Source organism: Herpailurus yagouaroundi, unplaced genomic scaffold, assembly GCF_014898765.1.
Source record: "Herpailurus yagouaroundi ecotype Mexico unplaced genomic scaffold, PumYag 193, whole genome shotgun sequence".
NCBI lineage: Eukaryota > Metazoa > Chordata > Mammalia > Carnivora > Felidae > Herpailurus > Herpailurus yagouaroundi.
Genome location: NW_024412424.1, coordinates 6,300,392 through 6,320,364, shown reverse-complemented (window position 1 = coordinate 6,320,364; position 19,973 = coordinate 6,300,392). Strand labels below are relative to the sequence as shown.

General features: G+C 40.2%; 1 protein-coding gene across 22 annotated transcripts in view; it reads left to right on the top strand.

The window, feature by feature from the left end:
* The window catches only part of MAP4 (microtubule associated protein 4), a 207,912-nt gene that overhangs the window by 1,216 nt on the left and 186,723 nt on the right, over positions 1–19,973 (top strand). The window lies entirely within an intron of this gene.

Below are 19,973 nucleotides of genomic sequence, written 5' to 3'. Positions count from 1 at the left end.
TGTGTGTGTGTGTGTGTGTGTGTGTGTGTGTGTGTGTGTGTGTGTGTCTCCCGCCCGTTTCCCTGCTGCTGAGCTTTTGGCAACTGCCACTGCGCTTTCCCAGGGATGGTTGTGGCATTGCATCAGGGGATATTTGTGCTTGTAATTTGCTCACTCAGCCCAGGAAGAGGGAGAATAGTATGCTGCAGAGATTGGGGGGGGGGGGGTGCCGTCAGCTCCGCCGGGTAGGCAGAGAAATGGGTGTGGTGAGGGAATACAGCTGCTCTAGGCCTATAGGGTAACACTGCCCAGTCATCAGCTCAAAGAGATTCAAAGAGCAGCAGCAACAGCTATTTTTATAAATCAGTCCTGAATCCAAGCTGAGCACATGGATTTAGAGTGAACAGTTGTCATGCTCTAACTATTACCGGCTGGGTGTTTGGTAGACAACATTGGAGTTGCTAAGCGAGAACTGTACAAGGCAGCCGGTACTTGCAACTTTTTAACTTTGCTCTTCTCACACCTCTCTGGGATGGCACATCCCCCCCCCTCCCCCCGCCGCCTTGGTGTCTTTCAAAACTTGAAGTGGTTTGATGGTTCAAGCTACTTTTCAAATGAAATGTTTCTCTATCACTGGTAGTCTTCCTCTCACATTTGGCTTAAAAATAATAAAGCTGTCACCTTTTGAGCACTTGCTATCTTCCGGGCACTAGTAGGTATTTATTTACAGATGGGGAAATTGAGACTGACAGGAATAAGGAGTCACACAGATAGTTAAGTATCAGAAGTGGCATCCATATCAAGGTCTCTCTGACCCTCTCTGCCCTCCCCTCCCCCCAGTAGTTCAGAAACTTGAAATTTTTGATTCACACTGGGGTGACTCAAGTGCTTGAGAATTTATTCATGCAAAGTAATCTCACTAGAGACTGATAAACCAGATACCAGTTTATTTACATGGAAAGTATAAAGTGCCATGTACACAATTGGAATTAATTATCCACTGGCACCTCCTTTATTTCTGGGCAGCCAAATCAGTAATAAAAAGGCAGTTGATTATAGAATGGGAACTAAGGGCCCTGGATGTTTTTAGGCGGATTTTTTTTTTTTTAACGTTTATTTATTTTTGAGACAGAGAGAGACCGAGCATGAGTGGGGGAGGGTCAGAGAGAGGGAGACACAGAATCTGAAACAGGCTTCAGGCTCTGAGCTGTCAGCACAGAGCCTGACCCGGGGCTCAAACTCATGGACCGCGAGATCATGACCTGAGCTGAGGTCGGCCGCTTAACCGACTGAGCCACCCAGGTGCCCCTTTAGGCGGATGTTTTAATCAAGTTACTGAAACCTAGTGAGTCTTCCTTCTTCTCCCAATTGTGTGAACACATATATTGATGTTTGACAGTGCTGGGAAGATTCTAAAAACGTTTTCCCACTTTGTCTCAGTTGTGTGTGTGTGCGCGCGCGCGTGTGCGTGTGTGTGTTTAAGTTATTCTCTTCATATATTTGTCATCTCAGCATATATTTATCTGTGTTAAAATTCTCAAAATTACAAATAACCTTACATTACATGTTAACATCATTTTCCATTGTTTGCTTGACAGTGAAGGAAGCACCTGGATTTTATTATGTCTAGGTGGCTTAGCTCTATCTTTACTTTTTGTTTTTTTGAGGGTATGAAAACTTTTTTAATTACATACTCTGGCTTTCAGGGGAGAGTAGGACAGGTTTCCCAAGCTTGCTTGAAATGGTTTGAGAGCTGGGAAAGATACTGCCTTGTGATATTTATTTCGGTTATGGATTGGGGGTATGTATGGAAGTACGTGTTCCCCTGTGTGAAGGGGCACTTGTGTGGTTTGAACCTCTTTCTTACATCAGGTTAGGTGGGTTAGCTTTAGTCAGAGAGAGTGAGTTCTTTTTGATTTTAGTGTCTTGTTCTTTTTCCCAATTTTGTTTTTGAATTTGGCGATCCGTCTTTTATCTCTTTAAATTTGTGAGGTTGACACTTCAAATTTAGGCATTGCTTTTCTCCATTGTCCTCTTCCTCTTTCTCCTTCTCTTCCTTCTTCTCCTCCTCTTCTTTTCCCCCCCTTTTTTATTATTATTATGTTAAGTAATCTCTGCCCCCAACATGGGGCTCAAACTCATGACCCTGAGATCAAGAGTCATGTATATGCTCCACTGACTGAACCAACCAGGCACCCCCTTCTTCTTTTTTTTTTTTTTTCTATTATTTTTTAAAAAATGTTTGTTTATATTTGAGAGAGAGGGAGAGAGAGAGAGAGAGAGAGCAAGAGAGCGCCAGTGCTAGCAGGTGAGGGGCCGAGAGAGAGGGAGACACAGAATCTGAAGCAGGCTCCAGACTCTGAGCTGTCAGCACAGAGCCCAGTGCAGGGATCATGACCTGAGCCAAAGTCAGACACTTAACTGAATGGGCCACCCAGGCACCCCTCCTTCTTTTTTTAAATATTAAGCATGGTTAGTTGATGTGCAGGTTTTATGTTTCCTTAAAATGTAAGAAAATCTTGAGAAGCATTTTGACCCAATGGAAGTCATCTTGGTGGTTCATTTGATTTGGTCCATTTGAGAAGGAAACTGAGGCAGGCCTGGGTGGCTCAGTGGATTAAGTGTTGACTGTTGATTTCAGCTCAGGTCATTTCATGGTTCTTGGGATTAATCCCCACATCAGGCTCTGTGATGACAGCACGCGGGCCTGTTTGGGATTCTCTCTCCCCTTCTCTCTGTTCCTCTGCTGCTCACATAGCATGCACACTCTTTCTCTCTAAAAACTTAAACATTTAAAAAAATAAAAAATATTTTATATTGAGTAACTTTAGGTTTACAGAAGAGTTGTAAAGATAGTACAAAACTTCATCTAGCTTTCCTTAATTTTAACATTTTATGTAACCATGATACATTTATCAAAATTAAGAAACCAATATTAATTGGGGTGCCTGGGTGGCTCATTTTTGTTAAGGGTCTGACTCTTGACTTCGGCTCAGGCCATGATCTCATGGTTCATGAGCTTGAGCCCCACCTCGGCCTCTGCACTGACAGCCTGCTTGGGATTTTGTCTCTCTCTCTCTGCCCCTCCCCCAGTTGCTCTCTGTTTCTCTTTCAAAATAAATAAAAATAAACTTAAAAAAGAGAAATGAGTATTAGTTCCATATTATGAAGTAAATTATAGGCTTTTCTCTCATTTCCCTAGTTTTTCCAGAGTGATGCTCTTTTTCTATTATAGGATCTGATCCAGGATACCACATTGTATTTAGATGTCTTATTTCCCTAGTTTCTGACAATCTGTGACAGTTTCTTAGCTTCTCCTTGCCTTTCTCTCCTTGACACCTTTTTTAAATTTATTTATTTATTTATTTTTAACGTTTTATTTTTGGGACAGAGAGAGACAGAGCATGAACGGGCAAGGGGCAGAGAGAGAGGGAGACACGGAATCGGAAACAGGCTCCAGGCTCTGAGCCATCAGCCCAGAGCCTGACGCGGGGCTCGAACTCACGGACCGCGAGATCGTGACCTGGCTGAAGTCGGACGCTTAACCGACTGCGCCACCCAGGCGCCCCGACACCTTTTTAAAAAAATTTTTTTTTTAATGTTTTTATTTATTTTTGAGACAGAGACAGAGCATGAACGGGGGAGGGACAGAGAGAGAGGGAGACACAGAATCAGAAGCAGGCTCCAGGCTCTGAGCCATCAGCCCAGAGCCCAACACGGGGCTCGAACTCATGGACCGTGAGATCGTGACCTGAGCTGAAGTCGGACGCTCAACCGACTGAGCCACCCAGGCGCCCCTCTCCTTGACACCTTTGAAGAGTAGCAGTTATTTGTAGAATGTTCCTGAATTGGGTTTTCTGGTATTTTCTCATGATTAGCCTGAAGTTGTGCATTTTGGGGAAGAATACCAGAGATGGTATGCCCTTCTTGTCACGTCATATTGCATATCAGGGGATATCTGATATCAATGTGACTTATTACTGGTGTTAACCTGATAATTTGATTAAGGTAGTATCTTCTTGGTTTCACTAAAGTGACTGTTTTTCCATTTCCTTACTTTATTTGTTAGAAGCTAGAAATGAGTCATCAAGTCAAGCCCATTTCTGGGGGAAGGAAATGAAGCTCTACCTCTTGAAGGAATGAGTGTCAAAGAATTTGTGTCTGAGTTCAAATCACCCACAGTGATTCATAACTATTTTGGGGGAGGTTCTGTGAGGCTATACAAAGATCTGAGTTTCATCCACTAATTTTAGCATTCATCAGTGAAATTTGCCTGCAGCAGCAATTAGTGTGTAATTGTAGTGGTGACTTTCTATTTCCCTCATTCCTTCTACATTTATTATTTGGAATTCTTCTGTAAGAAAGATTGTACACTCCCTTCTACCCCTGCCCCTGGTTTATTTAGTTACTCATTTATATCAGTATGGATTCACGAATATTTATTTTTTTCTTTGGGTTGTAATACTGTATGTTGTTGCTCACATTCTTCTGGCTTTGGCCATTTGACACTTAGGTGTTTTTGATATGTTCCTCTTTTCTTTTTTTTTGGAGCACTTTTTACTTCCTGATGCTGCAAGGTGCTCCAGTCTCATCTTGTATTTCCCTGCCCCAGCCCTAGAATCAGCCATTTCTCCAAGGAGCCCTGGTTTCTTTTATTGGAAGAAAATATTTAGAAACGAGGATCTGGTTTCTAAATGAACTAGGTGTACTCACTAATGCTGAGCTGTCACTGCTTCTAGGCCATCCTAGAGGGCAGAGCTAGGAAATACGTGTGTGCGTACTGGCCCAGGTTACATACATATTTGTGTTTATTTCCATATCTGTCTGGATATGAATGTGAACATGCACTCATACTGGTCTCTCTGACTCTAGTCCAGTACCACAGGTTTATTCTAGCATTCCTCTCTTTGCCTCTTTGTAACTTCTTTCTCTGACAGTGAGAAACTTGGTTCTTGTTATTTATAATAGATTTATTTAACTATTCAGCCTTAGTGTATGTGTAAAGTAGGAAAATGCAGTTTTCGTTATCACATAAAGTAAATTTCCCAAGTATTTTGCAATCGTTAACTAATTCAAGTTATACTCCTGTAATATTGGTATTTTAAATTATTGTTTTTTAGCTTAAGTGGAGAGGTGATGTCATTTGCCCTTGGCCAAACAGGAAGTGAGTGACGGCAGCTGGAATTGATGACCTAGTCTCACTCCTAGTGCTATGCTTGATCCCATGCAAAGCAGACTCTTCCTATCAAGTATCTTAACTACAGGTCCTCCTTTATCCCTTCTTGGTGGGATTGCTCCTTTTAATTAAAGAAGTTCCTGGTTTTTAGATTTTTTTTTTAACTTTTGACAATGTTGACAGCAAGTATAATTCCTTTTCTGGAATTATTTTGTCTCACTTAAGTTTTTTCCAGACTAAACAGTTTTTTCCCCTAGCCACCACTTATGAAATGTGCTTTCTAAACCTTTTATTATGTTGGGCATCGACTTGTGGACATGCTACAGATCGTATGGTCTGATCCAGGTATTGTGTTAAGCCCTAGAAATGAAGTGATTAAGGAATTCAGAATGATCCCTTCCCTTGGGGAGCTTACCACTTTTTCATCATTGGTGCCTTAAAATAATTTTTTTCAGGGCATCTGAGTGGCTCAGTTGGTTAAGCATTGGACTTTGATTTTGGCTCCGGTCATGATCACACAGTTTGTGGGATTGAGCCCCACGTCACGCTCTGTGCTGACAGCACGGAGCCTGCTTGGGATTCTCTCTCTCTCCCTCTTTCTCTCTGCCCCCTCCCCCACTTGCACTCTCTCTTTCTCAAAATAAGTAAACGTTAAAAAAAATAAGTAAAATAATTGTTTTCTTTCTTTCAATATCCACTTTTCAGTGTTAGCTTATACTTATTTGTCAGTAAGCTCACCTCTAGGTCTTTTTCTCTGTGTTAACCCAAATCTTCATTCTTTTTTTTTTTTTTTTAAATGTTTACTTAAAAAAAATTTTTTTTAATGTTTATTTGTTTTTGAGACAGAGAGAGACAGAGCATGAACAGGGGAGGGTCAGAGAGAGAGGGAGACACAGAATCTGAAACAGACTCCAGGCTCTGTGCTGACAGCTCAGACGCAGGGCTTGAACTCATGGACCGCAAGATCATGACCTGAGCCGAAGTCGGACACTTACCAACTGAGCCACCCAGGCGCCCCTAAAAAATGTTTATTTTTGAGAGAGAGACAGAGTGTGAGCGGGGAAGGGGCAGAGAGAGGGAGACAAAGATCTAAAGCAGGCTCCAGGTTCTGAGCTCTCAGCACAGAGCCCGACACAGGGCTCGAACTCACCAGCCACAAAATCATGACCTCAGTGGAAGTGGGATGCTTAACCGACAGGCACCTAGGTGCCCCCCAAATCTTCATTCTTGATTGGTTGGCTTTCTGATTCTGTGTTGGACTTTTTTACACGTATTTTCTTTCTGTAAGTCCAATTTCTGTCTATTGTTCCAAAGGAGACTTTTTGAATCCTGATTCTATTATCCTGTGCCTTTGTTACCCTTCCTATATCTGTAATTTTGATATGTTCTTTCTGTATTTTGATTTGAATAAGTTAAGAAAATGTTCACCTAGAGAGTGCCATGATCAGTTCCTAGTAGTATGTAATTAGAGACAAAACTTAACTTTATTTTCTCCTTGCTTCTGACTTTTATTACTTAAGTGTTTTCAAAGGTTTGGTTCTCAGTTTCTACTCTAGTTTGTGTGCAAAATAATAATTAAAATATTTCACATCTTAAACTCTGAAGTCACAGCTAGTTATATCTAATGGTAGTTATTGATTATTGATTGAAGTTAGGCTATATGATTGCTTATTATCACAAAGTATAGGTTCTGACTTATGATTCACACGTAAAATAGTTATGCCTTTTATCTCATTATCTCTCCCCTTCCCCCCATACATGTTGAAACTGTTGTGGAAAAACTTAAAGCTCTTAGGGAATATAATTTAAAGAATGAAACATTTAGGGAGATTGGGGATAGTGGTGAGTGGGAGTAGAGGTTAGAGACCCTTAAGAAAAATGTTGCTTCCTAAAGTGACTCCTCTCTCTGAGCTCTGTTTTTGTTAAACTGAAATTCTTATTCAGATGTTCATTTGGTTAACTCATTTTCTCTGTTAGGAATAGAAATACACTGGGACAATTCAAGAACCCTCGTTCATTTTTTTATAGGTAGAACATATTTTCATTGAAATAGTTTGTATTGGTCATATAAATGTTCCTTTGGATGATAGGTAAATGATTTCTGAATTTAAGGAGGAGTGGGAAAGGGAGAGGGTATGGGGCAAGACAGACTTACAGACTTTTTTCCTTGGTATCAGCTCAGGTATCAGCTTTAGAAAGCCTTTCTGACCATTTTCTTAGTCTGGTCAAGTATTCCTCTTCTGTGTTTTCACCAATATATATCTTTGGGCATATGTTATTCTAGGTTAAAAAAAGTATAATTCACATCATAAAATTTACCATGTTAGAGTATACAAGTCATTTTGGTTTTTGGTGTATTCAGTGTTGTGCAGCCATCACCACTATATGATTCTAGAACATTTGCATCATCCCCAGAAGAGATCCCAAACCCATAAGCAGTCATTTCCCATCCTCCCCCCACTTCCATCCCTGGCAGTCACAAGTCTAATTTCTGTTGATGGATTTGCCCATTCTGGACATAACCTATAAATGGAATCATACAATATATGGCCTTCTGTGTCTGGCTTTTTTCATTAGTGTGTTTTCAAGGTTCATCCTTCATTCATATTGTAGTACATATCAGTATGTCATTCCTTTTTATGGCTGAGTAATACACCATTGTATGGGTGTTTTGTTCTTTCATCAGTGGGTTGTTTCCACTTTTTAGCTGTTATGATAATGCCTCTATGAACATTTATGTACAAGTTTTTGTGTGGATATATGTTTTTATTTCTCTTGGGTATATACCTAGGAGTGGAATTACTGGGTCATATGGTAACTCTATATTTAACCTTTTGAGGAACTGCAGACTGCTTTCTATAGTGGCCATACCATTTTATGTTCCCATTAGCAATATATGAGGGGTCCAGTTTTTCTACATCCTCACAAATACTTGGCTATTATAGGTCTTTAAAATATTAAAAACTTTTTTTTATTACATACCGTATCCATTAATGTGTCTTTACACTGAGACAGTTTAACCTGTCCAGATTTAATCTGTCGATAGAAAAAAAAGCCTATTTTAAAATGGCTATGACAGCCAATATCCTTGACTTGGTGCTGGGTAGTGTCTGAATTTTAATAGCTTACGGTTGTTCAAAATATTTCCCAGTTACTCTTTACTGCTTGCACTTGAAATGATTCCTCCAGATTTGTTAGTCACTTTTTGCTCGCTGGCCAGTCTTGTTCATTAGTATCTCTCCCCTCCCTTCCTCCCTCCCTCCCTCCCTTCCTTCCTTCCTTCCTTCCTTCCTTCCTTCCTTCCTTCCTTCCTATCATCATCATCATCATCATCACCTTTTGACCCCCTTCACCTATTTTTCCCACCTACCACCCCTCTGCCTCTGGCAGCCACCAATTTGTTATATGTTTTTGATTCCATCGTAGTGAGTGTGGAGTGATACCTCATTGTGATTTTGATTTCCCTGATGACTGATGTACTTATTGTCTATTTGTAGATCTCCTCTAAGGAAGTAAGTATTAAGGTCCTTTGCCCATTTCGAGTTAGGGTCTTTGTTTTTATTTTGGAATTATAAGAATTCTTTATATTCTAGACACACGTACCTTATTAAATACATGATTTGCAAATATTTTCTCTATTCTGTGGGTTTTCTTCATTTTTTTATAGTATCCTTTGAAGCATAAAACTTTGTAGTTTTTTAAAATTTTTAGTTTTACTTATTTTTCAGCGAGGGAGAGAAAGAGAAACTTTCTAATTTTGATGAAGTCTATTTTATTTGTTTCTTTCATGGTTGCTTGTGCTTTAGGTGTCACAACTAAGGATATCTTGCCTACTGTAAGATCACAAAGATTTCTGCCTATTTTTCTTTTATAGTTTTAGTTGATACATTTAGGTTTTTGGTGCATTTTGAGTTATTTTTTATATATGATGTAAGGGAGAGGTCCAAATTCTTAATTTTTTTGCATGTGGATATCCAGTTGTTCTTGTACTCTTTGTTGAAAAGACTTTTCTTTCTCATTGAATTGTCTTGGCACTCATTTTGAAAATCTCCTGACCTTAGATGTGGGGGGTTATTTCTGGACTCTGAATTCTGTTCCATTGACTTACAGGTCTTATGCCAGTACCACACTGCCTTGTCTACTATAATGTAGACATTATAGTATGTTTTGAAATCAAGAGGTGTGAGTCTTCCAACTGTGTTCTTTTCAAGATTGTTTTGGGTATTCTGGATCCCATGCATTTCTGTATGAATTTTAGGATCGGCTTGTCGATTTCTGCATAAAAGACAGTTGGAATTTTGACAGGGACTGCATTAAATTTATAGATCACCTTAGAGTGAATTGCCATCTTAACAATGTTGTCTTCCAATCCATGGACATGGAAAATCTCTCCATTTATTTACGTCTTCTTTAATTTCTCTCAGTAATGTTTTATAGATTTCAGTGGACAAGGCTTGCACTTTGGTTACATTTATTGCTAAGCATTTTATTATTTTTGATGCTGTGGTAAATGGAACTGTTTTCTTAATTTCATTTTTGGATTGCTAATTGCTAGTGCATAGAAATACAACTGATTTTTGTTTATTGATGTGGTGTTTTTCAAGCCTTGCTGAATTTATTATCTTTAAGAGTTTTGTGTATGTGTGAATTCTTTGCATTTCCACATTATTTTTTTTACTATATATGCTTTTCACTGGATCAAGATCCTCTTGAAGTCAGAGACTGTGACTTGTATTTCATTTTCTTCCCCCTATTACCAAATGTATAGTCAGTTAACAACTCTGGGATAAAAATGCCATTGTAGTAGAGTTCATTGTAGCATAATGTTGCAAAATGGCACAGAAGAAAAGTGGGGTATTGTTAAGACTATTTTTACCTATTATAAAATGTTTCCTGAGGTTCAAGAAAGTTAATTCTTCTTACTTCTGTGTCTCCTCTGTACACTTGCCTCTAGTTACTCTTTGTTACTTTGTTAACTCAGAAGTTTTTTTTTTTTTAACTTAAATTTTAGTTAGTTAACATACAGTGCAGTATTGGTTTCGGAGTAAAATTCAGTGATTCATCACTTACATACAACACCCAGTGCTCATCACAATAGGTGCTCTCCTTAGTACCCATCACCCGTCCATCCCAACTCCCACTCACTTCCCTCTGTCCACCCGTAGTTTGTTTTCTATCATTAAGAGTCTCTTGTGGTTTTTTCCCCCCTCTTTCCCATATGTTCATCTGTTTTGTTTCTTAAATTCCACATGAGTGAAATTACACGGTATTTGTTTTCTCTGATGGACTTATCTAACTTACCAAATGCATTCTAGCTCCATCTATCTCATTGCAAATGACAAGATTTCATTCATTTTTTAAAAATTAAAAAAAAATTTTTAACGTTTATTCATTTTTGAGAGAGAGCAAGAGAGCGAGTGCGCAAGCAGGGCAGGGCCAGAGAGAGAGGGAGACACAGAATGTGAAGCAGGCTCCAGCCTCTGAGCTGTTAGCACAGAGCCTGACATGGGGCTCGAACTCATGAACTGCGAGATCATGACCTGAGCTGAAGTCAGATGCCCAACTGACTGAGCCACCCAGGTGCCCCTTAATTTTTTTAAATGTGTTTTAAAAAAATTTTTTTTAATGTTTATTTATTTTTGACACACAGAGAGAGACAGAGGATGAGTGGGGGAGGGGCAGAGAGAGAGGGAAATACAGAATCTGAAACAGGCTCCAGGCTCTGAGCTGTCAGCACAGAGCCCGACACAGGGCTCGAACTCATGAACTGTGAGATCATGACCTGAGCTGAAGTCGGACGCTCAACCGACTGAGCCACCCAGGCACCCCTTAATTTTTTTAAATGTTTATTTATTCTTGAGAGACAGAGTATGAATGTGGGAGGGGTAGAGAGAGGGAAACACAGATTCCAAAGCAGGCCCCAGGCTCTCTGATCTGTCAGCACATAGCCCAATGCTAGGCTTGAACTCATGAACTGTGAGATCATAACTTGAGCCGAAGTCAGACACTTAACCAACTGAGCCACCCAGGCACCCCAAGATTTCATTCTTTTTTTATTTAAAAATTTTTTTAAAAAAATGTTTTTATTTATTTTTGAGACAGAGAGAGACAGAGCATGAGCAGGGGAGGGGCAGAGAGAGAGGGAGACACAGAATCCAAAGCAGCCTCCAAGCTCTGAGCTGTCAGCACAGAGCCTGACGTGGGGCTCAAACCCACGGACTGTGAGATCATGACCTGAGCTGAAGTTGGACGCTCAAGCGACTGAGCCACACAGGCACCCCAAGATTTCATTCTTTTTGATAGCTGAGTAATATTCCTGTGTGTGTGTGTGTGTGTGTGTGTGTGTGTGTGTGTGTGTGTGTGTATACTACGTCTTCTTTATCCATTCATTAGTTGATGGACTTTTGGGCTCTCCACAGTTTGGCTATTTTTGATAATGCTGCTATAAACATTGGGGTGCATGTACTCCTTTGGATCTGTATTTTTGTATCCTTTGGGTAAACACCTAATAGTGCCATTGCTGGATCATAGGGTAGCTCTATTTTTAGTTTTTTGAGGAACCTCCATACTGGTCTCCAGAGAGGCTGCACCAGTTTGCATTCCCACCAATAATGCAAGAGGATTCCCCTTTCTTTAATAAGGTTCCGCTTGCTCCGCATCCTTGCCAACATCTGTTGTTTCTTATATTGTTAATTTTAGCTATTCTGACAGGTGTGAGGTGGTATCTCATTGTGGCTTTGATTTGTATATCCCTGATGATGAGTGATGTTGAGCATCTTTTCATGTGTCTGTTAGCCATCTGGATGTCTTCTTCGGAAAAATGTTTATTTGTGTCTTCTGCCCATTTCTTAACTGGGTTACTTGTTTTTTGGGTGTTGAGTTTGATAAGTTCTTTATAGATTTTGGACAGTAACCCTTTACAGATGTCATTTGCAAATATCTTCTCCCATTCTGTAGGCTGCCTTTTAGTTTTGTTGATTGTTTCCTCTGCTGTGCAGAAGCTTTTTATCTTGATGAAGTCTCAATAGTTCATGTTTGTTTTGTGTCTAGTAAGAAATTGCTCTGGCTGAGGTCAAAGAGGTTGCTGTTTTCTCCTTCAGGATTTTGATGGTTTCTTGTCTCACATTTAAGTCTTTCATTCATTTTGAATTTATTTTTGTTCATGGTGTAAGAAAGTGGTCCAGTTTAATTCTTCTGCATGTCGCTGTCCAGTTTTCCCATCACCGTTTGTTGGAGAGACCGTCTTTTTTTCATTGGCTATTCTTTCCTGCTTTGTTGAAGATTAGTTGACCATATAGGTTTCAGTCTATTTCTGGGTTCTCCATTCTATTCCATTGATCTCTGTGTCTGTTTTTGTGCCAGTGTCCTACTGTCTTAATGACTACAGCTTTGTAATATAGCTTGAAATCCAAAATTATGATGCCTCCGGTTTTGTTTTTCTTTTTCAGGATTGCTTTGGCTATTTGGGGTCTTTTGTGGTCACATACAAATTTTAGGATTGTTTGTTCTAGCTCTGTGAAAAATACTGATGGTATTTCGATAGGGATTGCAGGTTTTTGTTTTTTTTTTTTTTTTAGTTTTGCTAAGTAAAATTAAGTAATCTCTACACTCAGTGTGAGGCTCAAACTCATGATCCCAAGATCAAGAGTTGCATGCTCTTCCAGCTGAGCCAGTTAGGCACCCCCAGAATACTTTATATTATAAACTTCTGTGTGTTGGAATGGGAATCTTAATTTGGTTTTATGTATTCTCTATGGGATACATGTTCTGGAAATGTGTTCTGTCCTCATTCACAGAATTGTTCATTCATGAACCTAGGAGTATTTAAGACAATATGATTGGTTATGTTGGTAATTTTGTGTTTGCATTATTTCTTGGGTAAACTTAAGCTTGCTCATTTTCATTTTCCTTCTTATCACTAAATCACAGAGAGACAAGAAAGACAAAACATTGGCTGTCAAAGGGCAGGATCTGACCTGTTCTATTTTTATTGTTCTGTCTACCTTTCATTAGTAGATATGAAGAAATGCTTTTAAAAAGCATTCTCTTCTTCAAAAAAGGGAAGAGTAGCAAATTTATATTATTAAAGTGATTTCTTGAAGAATTGCAATGGTAGTGGTGAATAATATATGTAAATTATGGGGTTGCTGAGAATTACTGTATTCATTGTTAAAAATTTAGTGCTAAAATAAATTTAGTGCCAACAGCAATCAAGATAACTATGGTGGCTAGGCCAAATTAGAAATTTCTGAAAGTAGCCACAGGCTGCATGGTTATATGGATGAAGAAAGCAAGAGCATGTAATTGTTCCTTCTCTAATCCATTTCTCAGCACTAGTAGTGAAGTAAAGGGATATGGGATATACCTGTATTATTAAGTCTGCCCTATTTAATTAAGATGTGATCTATGGGGCCACCCAGGTGCCCCAAAGATTAAATAGCTTTTTTAAAAATACATTTTTTTAATGTTTGTTTATTTTTGCGAGAGAGAGAGAGAAAGGGAGAGGGAGAGAGGGAGAGACACATAGTGTGAATGCGGAGGGGCAGAGAGAGACACACACAGAATTGAAGCAGGCACCAGTCTCTGAGCTGTCAGCACAGAGCCTGAGGTGGGGCTCGAACTCAGGAACCGTGAGATCATGACCTGAGCCAGAGTCCGACGCTTTACCGACTGAGACACCCAGGTGACCCAATAGCTTTTAATAAATGTGGGTTTTGGCTCAGGTTGTAATCTGTTTCATGGGGTTGAGCCCCATATCAGGCTCTGTGCTGAGTGTGGAGCCTTCTTGGGATTCTCTGTCTCCCTTTCTCTCTGCCCCTTCCACACTCGTGTGCGCTCTCAAAGAAATAAACTTTTTAAAAAAACTTTAATCTTTAATGGTTGCATAATGTTGCATCATATTGACAGGTTCTGATTTACTTATTTTTTCCTTGTTATTGCATAAAGACATGTTTTTCATCTTGGGCTGTTTTATGCATAAGGATCTGTTTATATTTCAGATTTTATTATGATAGATTTTCTTTTTTAGAAACATTTATTGAGATCATTTACACAACACAAAATTTACACGTTCATTGGTTTTAGTATATTTACTAAGTCATTCTATCATCATTGGTATCTAATTTTTGAATATTTCATCACTCCAAAAGAAACTTAGTATGCATTAGCAATCACTTCCCTGCCTTCTCCCCCATAACCCCTGGCCACCACTAGTCTACTTTCTTTACAGATTTGCCTATTCTGGCCATTTCATGTAAATAGAATTATAATAGGTGGTCTTTTGTACCTACATCTTTCAGTTAGCATACTGTTTTCAAGGTCAATTCATCTTGTAGCATGTATCAGTACTTCATTCCTTTTTATGGGCACATAATTTTCCATCATCTGGATATCTACATTGTGTTTATCCATAAGTTGATTGATACTTGAATTGTTTCTATTTTTAGCTATGTGAATACTACTATAAACATTCATGTACAAGTTTTTGTATGGATGTATGTTTTCATATCTCTTGATTATATACTTAAGAATGAAATTGCTGGATTATATGGTAATTCTGTTTCATCTCTTCAGTAACTACCAGACTAAAAGTGTTTTTAAAAGTGGATGCACGACGGGAGGGAGGGAAGATGGCGGCGTAGGAGGACGCTGGGCTCACCGCGCGTCCTGCTGATCACTTAGATTCCACCTACACCTGCCTAAATAACCCAGAAAACCACCAGAGGATTAGCAGAACGGAGTCGCCGGAGCCAAGCGCAGACGAGAGGCCCACGGAAGAGGGTAGGAAGGGCGGCGAGGCGGTGCGCGCTCCACGGACTGGCGGGAGGGAGCCGGGGCGGAGGGGCGGCTCGCCGGCCAAGCAGAGCCCCCGAGTCTGGCTTGCAAAAAGCGGAGGGGCCTGACGGACTGTGTTCCGACAGCAAGCGCGACTTAGCGGCTGGGAGGTCATAAGTTAACAGCTCTGCTCAGAAAGCGGGAAGGCTGGAGGACAAAGGGAAGGAAAGCTGCTGAGCCCCCGGACGACAGAGATCAGTTTGGTGGGGAACAAAGGCGCTCGCCAGCGCCATCTTCCCCGCCCATCCCCCAGCCAAAATCCCAAAGAGAACCAGTTCCTGCCAGGGAACTTGCTCACTCAGCGCAAACACCCAACTCTGCGCTTCTGCGGAGCCAAACCTCCGGCAGCGGATCTGACTCCCTCCCGCTGCCACAGGGCCCCTCCTGAAGTGGATCACCTAAGGAGAAGCAAGCTAAGCCTGCCCCTCCTGCCCCTGCGCACCTTGCCTACCCACCCCAGCTAAGACGCCAGATCCCCAGCATCACAAGCCTGGCAGTGTGCAAGTAGCCCAGACAGGCCACCCCACTCCACAGTGAATCCCGCCCCTAGGAGAGGGGAAGAGAAGGCACGCACCAGTCTGACTGTGGCCCCAGCGGTGGGCTGGGGGCAGACATCAGGTCTGACTGCGGCTCCGCCCACCAACTCCAGTTATACACCGCAGCACAGGGGAAGTGCCCTGCAGGTCCTCACCACGCCAGGGACTATCCAAAATGACCAAGCGGAAGAATTCCCCTCAGAAGAATCTCCAGGAAATAACAACAGCTAATGAGCTGATCAAAAAGGATTTAAATAATATAACAGAAAGTGAATTTAGAATAATAGTCATAAAGTTAATCGCTGGGCTTGAAAACAGTATAGCTGACAGCAGAGAATCTCTTGCTACAGAGATCAAGGGACTAAGGAACAGTCACGAGGAGCTGAAAAACGCTTTAAATGAAATGCATAACAAAATGGAAACCACCACAGCTCGGATTGAAGAGGCAGAGGAGAGAATAGGTGAACTAGAAGATAAAGTTATGGAAAAAGAGGAAGCTGAGAAAAAGAGAGATAAAAAAATCCAGGAGTATGAGGGGAAAATTAGAGAACTAAGTGATACACTAAAAAGAAATAATATACGCATCATTGGTATCCCAGAGGAGGAAGAGAGAGGGAAAGGTGCTGAAGGGGTACTTGAAGAAATAATAGCTGAGAACTTCCCTGAAGTGGGGAAGGAAAAAGGCATTGAAATCCAAGAGGCACAGAGAACTCCCTTCAGACGTAACTTGAATCGATCTTCTGCACGACATATCATAGTGAAACTGGCAAAATACAAGGATAAAGAGAAAATTCTGAAAGCAGCAAGGGGTAAACGTGCCCTCACATATAAAGGGAGACCTATAAGACTCGTGACTGATCTCTCTTTTGAAACTTGGCAGGCCAGAAAGAGTTGGCACGAGATTTTCAGTGTGCTAGACAGAAAAAATATGCAGCCGAGAATCCTTTATCCAGCAAGCCTGTCATTTAGAATAGAAGGAGAGATAAAGGTCTTCCCAAACAAACAAAAACTGAAGGCATTTGTCACCACTAAACCAGCCCTACAAGAGATCCTAAGGGGGACCCTGTGAGACAAAGTACCAGAGACATCACTACAAGCATAAAACATACAGACAGCACAATGACTCTAAACCCATATCTTTCTATAATAACACTGAATGTAAATGGATTAAATGCGCCAACCAAAAGACATAGGGTATCAGAATGGATAAAAAAACAAGACCCATCTATTTGCTGTCTACAAGAGACTCATTTTAGACCTGAGGACACCTTTAGATTGAGAGTGAGGGGATGGAGAACTATTTATCATGCTACTGGAAGCCAAAAGAAAGCTGGAGTAGCCATACTTATATCAGACAAACTAGACTTTAAATTAAAGGCTGTAACAAGAGATGAAGAAGGACATTATATAATAGTGACAGGGTCTGTCCATCAGGAAGAGCTAACAATTATAAATGTCTATGCGCCGAATACTGGAGCGCCCAAATATATAAAACAATTACTCATAAACACAAGCAACCTTATTGATAAGAATGTGGTAATTGCAGGGGACTTTAACACCCCACTTACAGAAATGGATAGATCATCTAGACACACGGTCAGTAAAGAAACAAGGGCCCTGAATGAGACATTGGATCAGATGGACTTGACAGATATATTTAGAACTCTGCATCCCAAAGCAACAGAATATACTTTCTTCTCCAGTGCACATGGAACATTCTCCAAGATAGATCATATACTGGGTCACAAAACAGCCCTTCATAAGTTTACAAGAATTGAAATCATACCATGCATACTTTCAGACCACAATGCTATGAAGCTTGAAATCAACCACAGAAAAAAGTCTGGAAAACCTCCAAAAACATGGAGGTTAAAGAACACCCTACTAACGAATGAGTGGGTCAACCAGGCAATTCGAGAAGAAATTAAAAAATATATGGAAACAAACGAAAATGAAAATACAACAATCCAAACGCTTTGGGACGCAGCGAAGGCAGTCCTGAGAGGCAAATACATTGCAATCCAGGCCTATCTCAAGAAACAAGAAAAATCCCAAATACAAAATCTAACAGCACACCTAAAGGAAATAGAAGCAGAACAGCAAAGGCAGCCTAAACCCAGCAGAAGAAGAGAAATAATAAAGATCAGAGCAGAAATAAACAATATAGAATCTAAAAAAACTGTAGAGCAGATCAACGAAACCAAGAGTTGGTTTTTTGAAAAAATAAACAAAATTGACAAACCTCTAGCCAGGCTTCTCAAAAAGAAACGGGAGATGAACCAAATAGATAAAATCATGAATGAAAATGGAATGATTACAACCAATCCCTCAGAGATACAAACAATTATCAGGGAATACTATGAAAAATTATATGCCAACAAATTGGACAACCTGGAAGAAATGGACAAATTCCTGAACACCCACACTCTTCCAAAACTCAATCAGGAGGAAATGGAAAGCTTGAACAGACCCATCACCAGCGAAGAAATTGAATCGGTTATCAAAAATCTCCCAACAAATAAGAGTCCAGGACCAGATGGCTTCCCAGGGGAGTTCTACCAGACGTTTAAAGCAGAGATAATACCTATCCTTCTCAAGCTATTCCAAGAAATAGAAAGGGAAGGAAAACTTCCAGACTCATTCTATGAAGCCAGTATTACTTTGATTCCTAAACCAGACAGAGACCCAGTAAAAAAAGAGAACTACAGGCCAATATCCCTGATGAATACGGATGCCAAAATTCTCAATAAGATACTAGCAAATCGAATTCAACGGCATATAAAAAGAATTGTCCACCATGATCAAGTGGGATTCATTCCTGGGATGCAGGGCTGGTTCAACATTCGCAAAGCAATCAACGTGATACATCACATTAACAAAAAAAAAGAGAAAAACCATATGATCCTGTCAATCGATGCAGAAAAGGCCTTTGACAAAATCCAGCACCCTTTCTTAATAAAAACCCTTGAGAAAGTCGGGATAGAAGGAACATACTTAAAGATCATAAAAGCCATTTATGAAAAGCCCACAGCTAACATCATCCTCAACGGGGAAAAACTGAGAGCTTTTTCCCTGAGATCAGGAACACGACAGGGATGCCCACTCTCACCGCTGTTGTTTAACATAATGCTGGAAGTTCTAGCATCAGCAATCAGACAACAAAAGGAAATCAAAGGCATCAAAATTGGCAAAGATGAAGTCAAGCTTTCGCTTTTTGCAGATGACATGATATTATACATGGAAAATCCGACAGACTCCACCAAAAGTCTGCTAGAACTGATACATGAATTCAGCAAAGTTGCAGGGTACAAAATCAATGTACAGAAATCAGTTGCATTCTTATACACTAACAATGAAGTAACAGAAAGACAAATAAGGAAACAGATCCCATTCACAATTGCACCAAGAAGCATAAAATACCTAGGAATAAATCTAACCAAAGATGTAAAGGATCTGTATGCTGAAAACTATAGAAAGCTTATGAAGGTAATTGAAGAAGATTTAAAGAAATGGAAAGACATTCCCTGCTCATGGATTGGAAGAATAAATATTGTCAAAATGTCAATACTACCCAAAGCTATCTACACATTCAATGCAATCCCAATCAAAATTGCACCAGCATTCTTCTCGAAACTAGAACAAGCAATCCTAAAATTCATATGGAACCACAAAAGGCCCCGAATAGCCAAAGTAATTTTGAAGAAGAAGACCAAAGCAGGAGGCATCACAATCCCAGACTTTAGCCTCTACTACAAAGCTGTCATCATCAAGACAGCATGGTATTGGCACAAAAACAGACACATAGACCAATGGAATAGAATAGAAACCCCAGAACTAGACCCACAAACGTATGGCCAACTCATCTTTGACAAAGCAGGAAAGAACATCCAATGGAAAAAAGACAGTCTCTTTAACAAATGGTGCTGGGAGAACTGGACAGCAACATGCAGAAGGTTGAAACTAGACCACTTTCTCACACCATTCACAAAAATAAACTCAAAATGGATAAAGGACCTGAATGTGAGACAGGAAACCATCAAAACCTTAGAGGAGAAAGCAGGAAAAGACCTCTCTGACCTCAGCCGTAGCAATCTCTTACTCGACACATCCCCAAAGGCAAGGGAATTAAAAGCAAAAGTGAATTACTGGGACCTTATGAAGATAAAAAGCTTCTGCACAGCAAAGGAAACAACCAACAAAACGAAAAGGCAACCAACGGAATGGGAAAAGATCTTTGCAAATGACATATCGGACAAAGGGCTAGTATCCAAAATCTATAAAGAGCTCACCAAACTCCACACCCGAAAAGCAAATAACCCAGTGAAGAAATGGGCAGAAAACATGAATAGACACTTCTCTAAAGAAGACATCCGGATGGCCAACAGGCACATGAAAAGATGTTCAGCGTCGCTCCTTATCAGGGAAATACAAATCAAAACCACACTCAG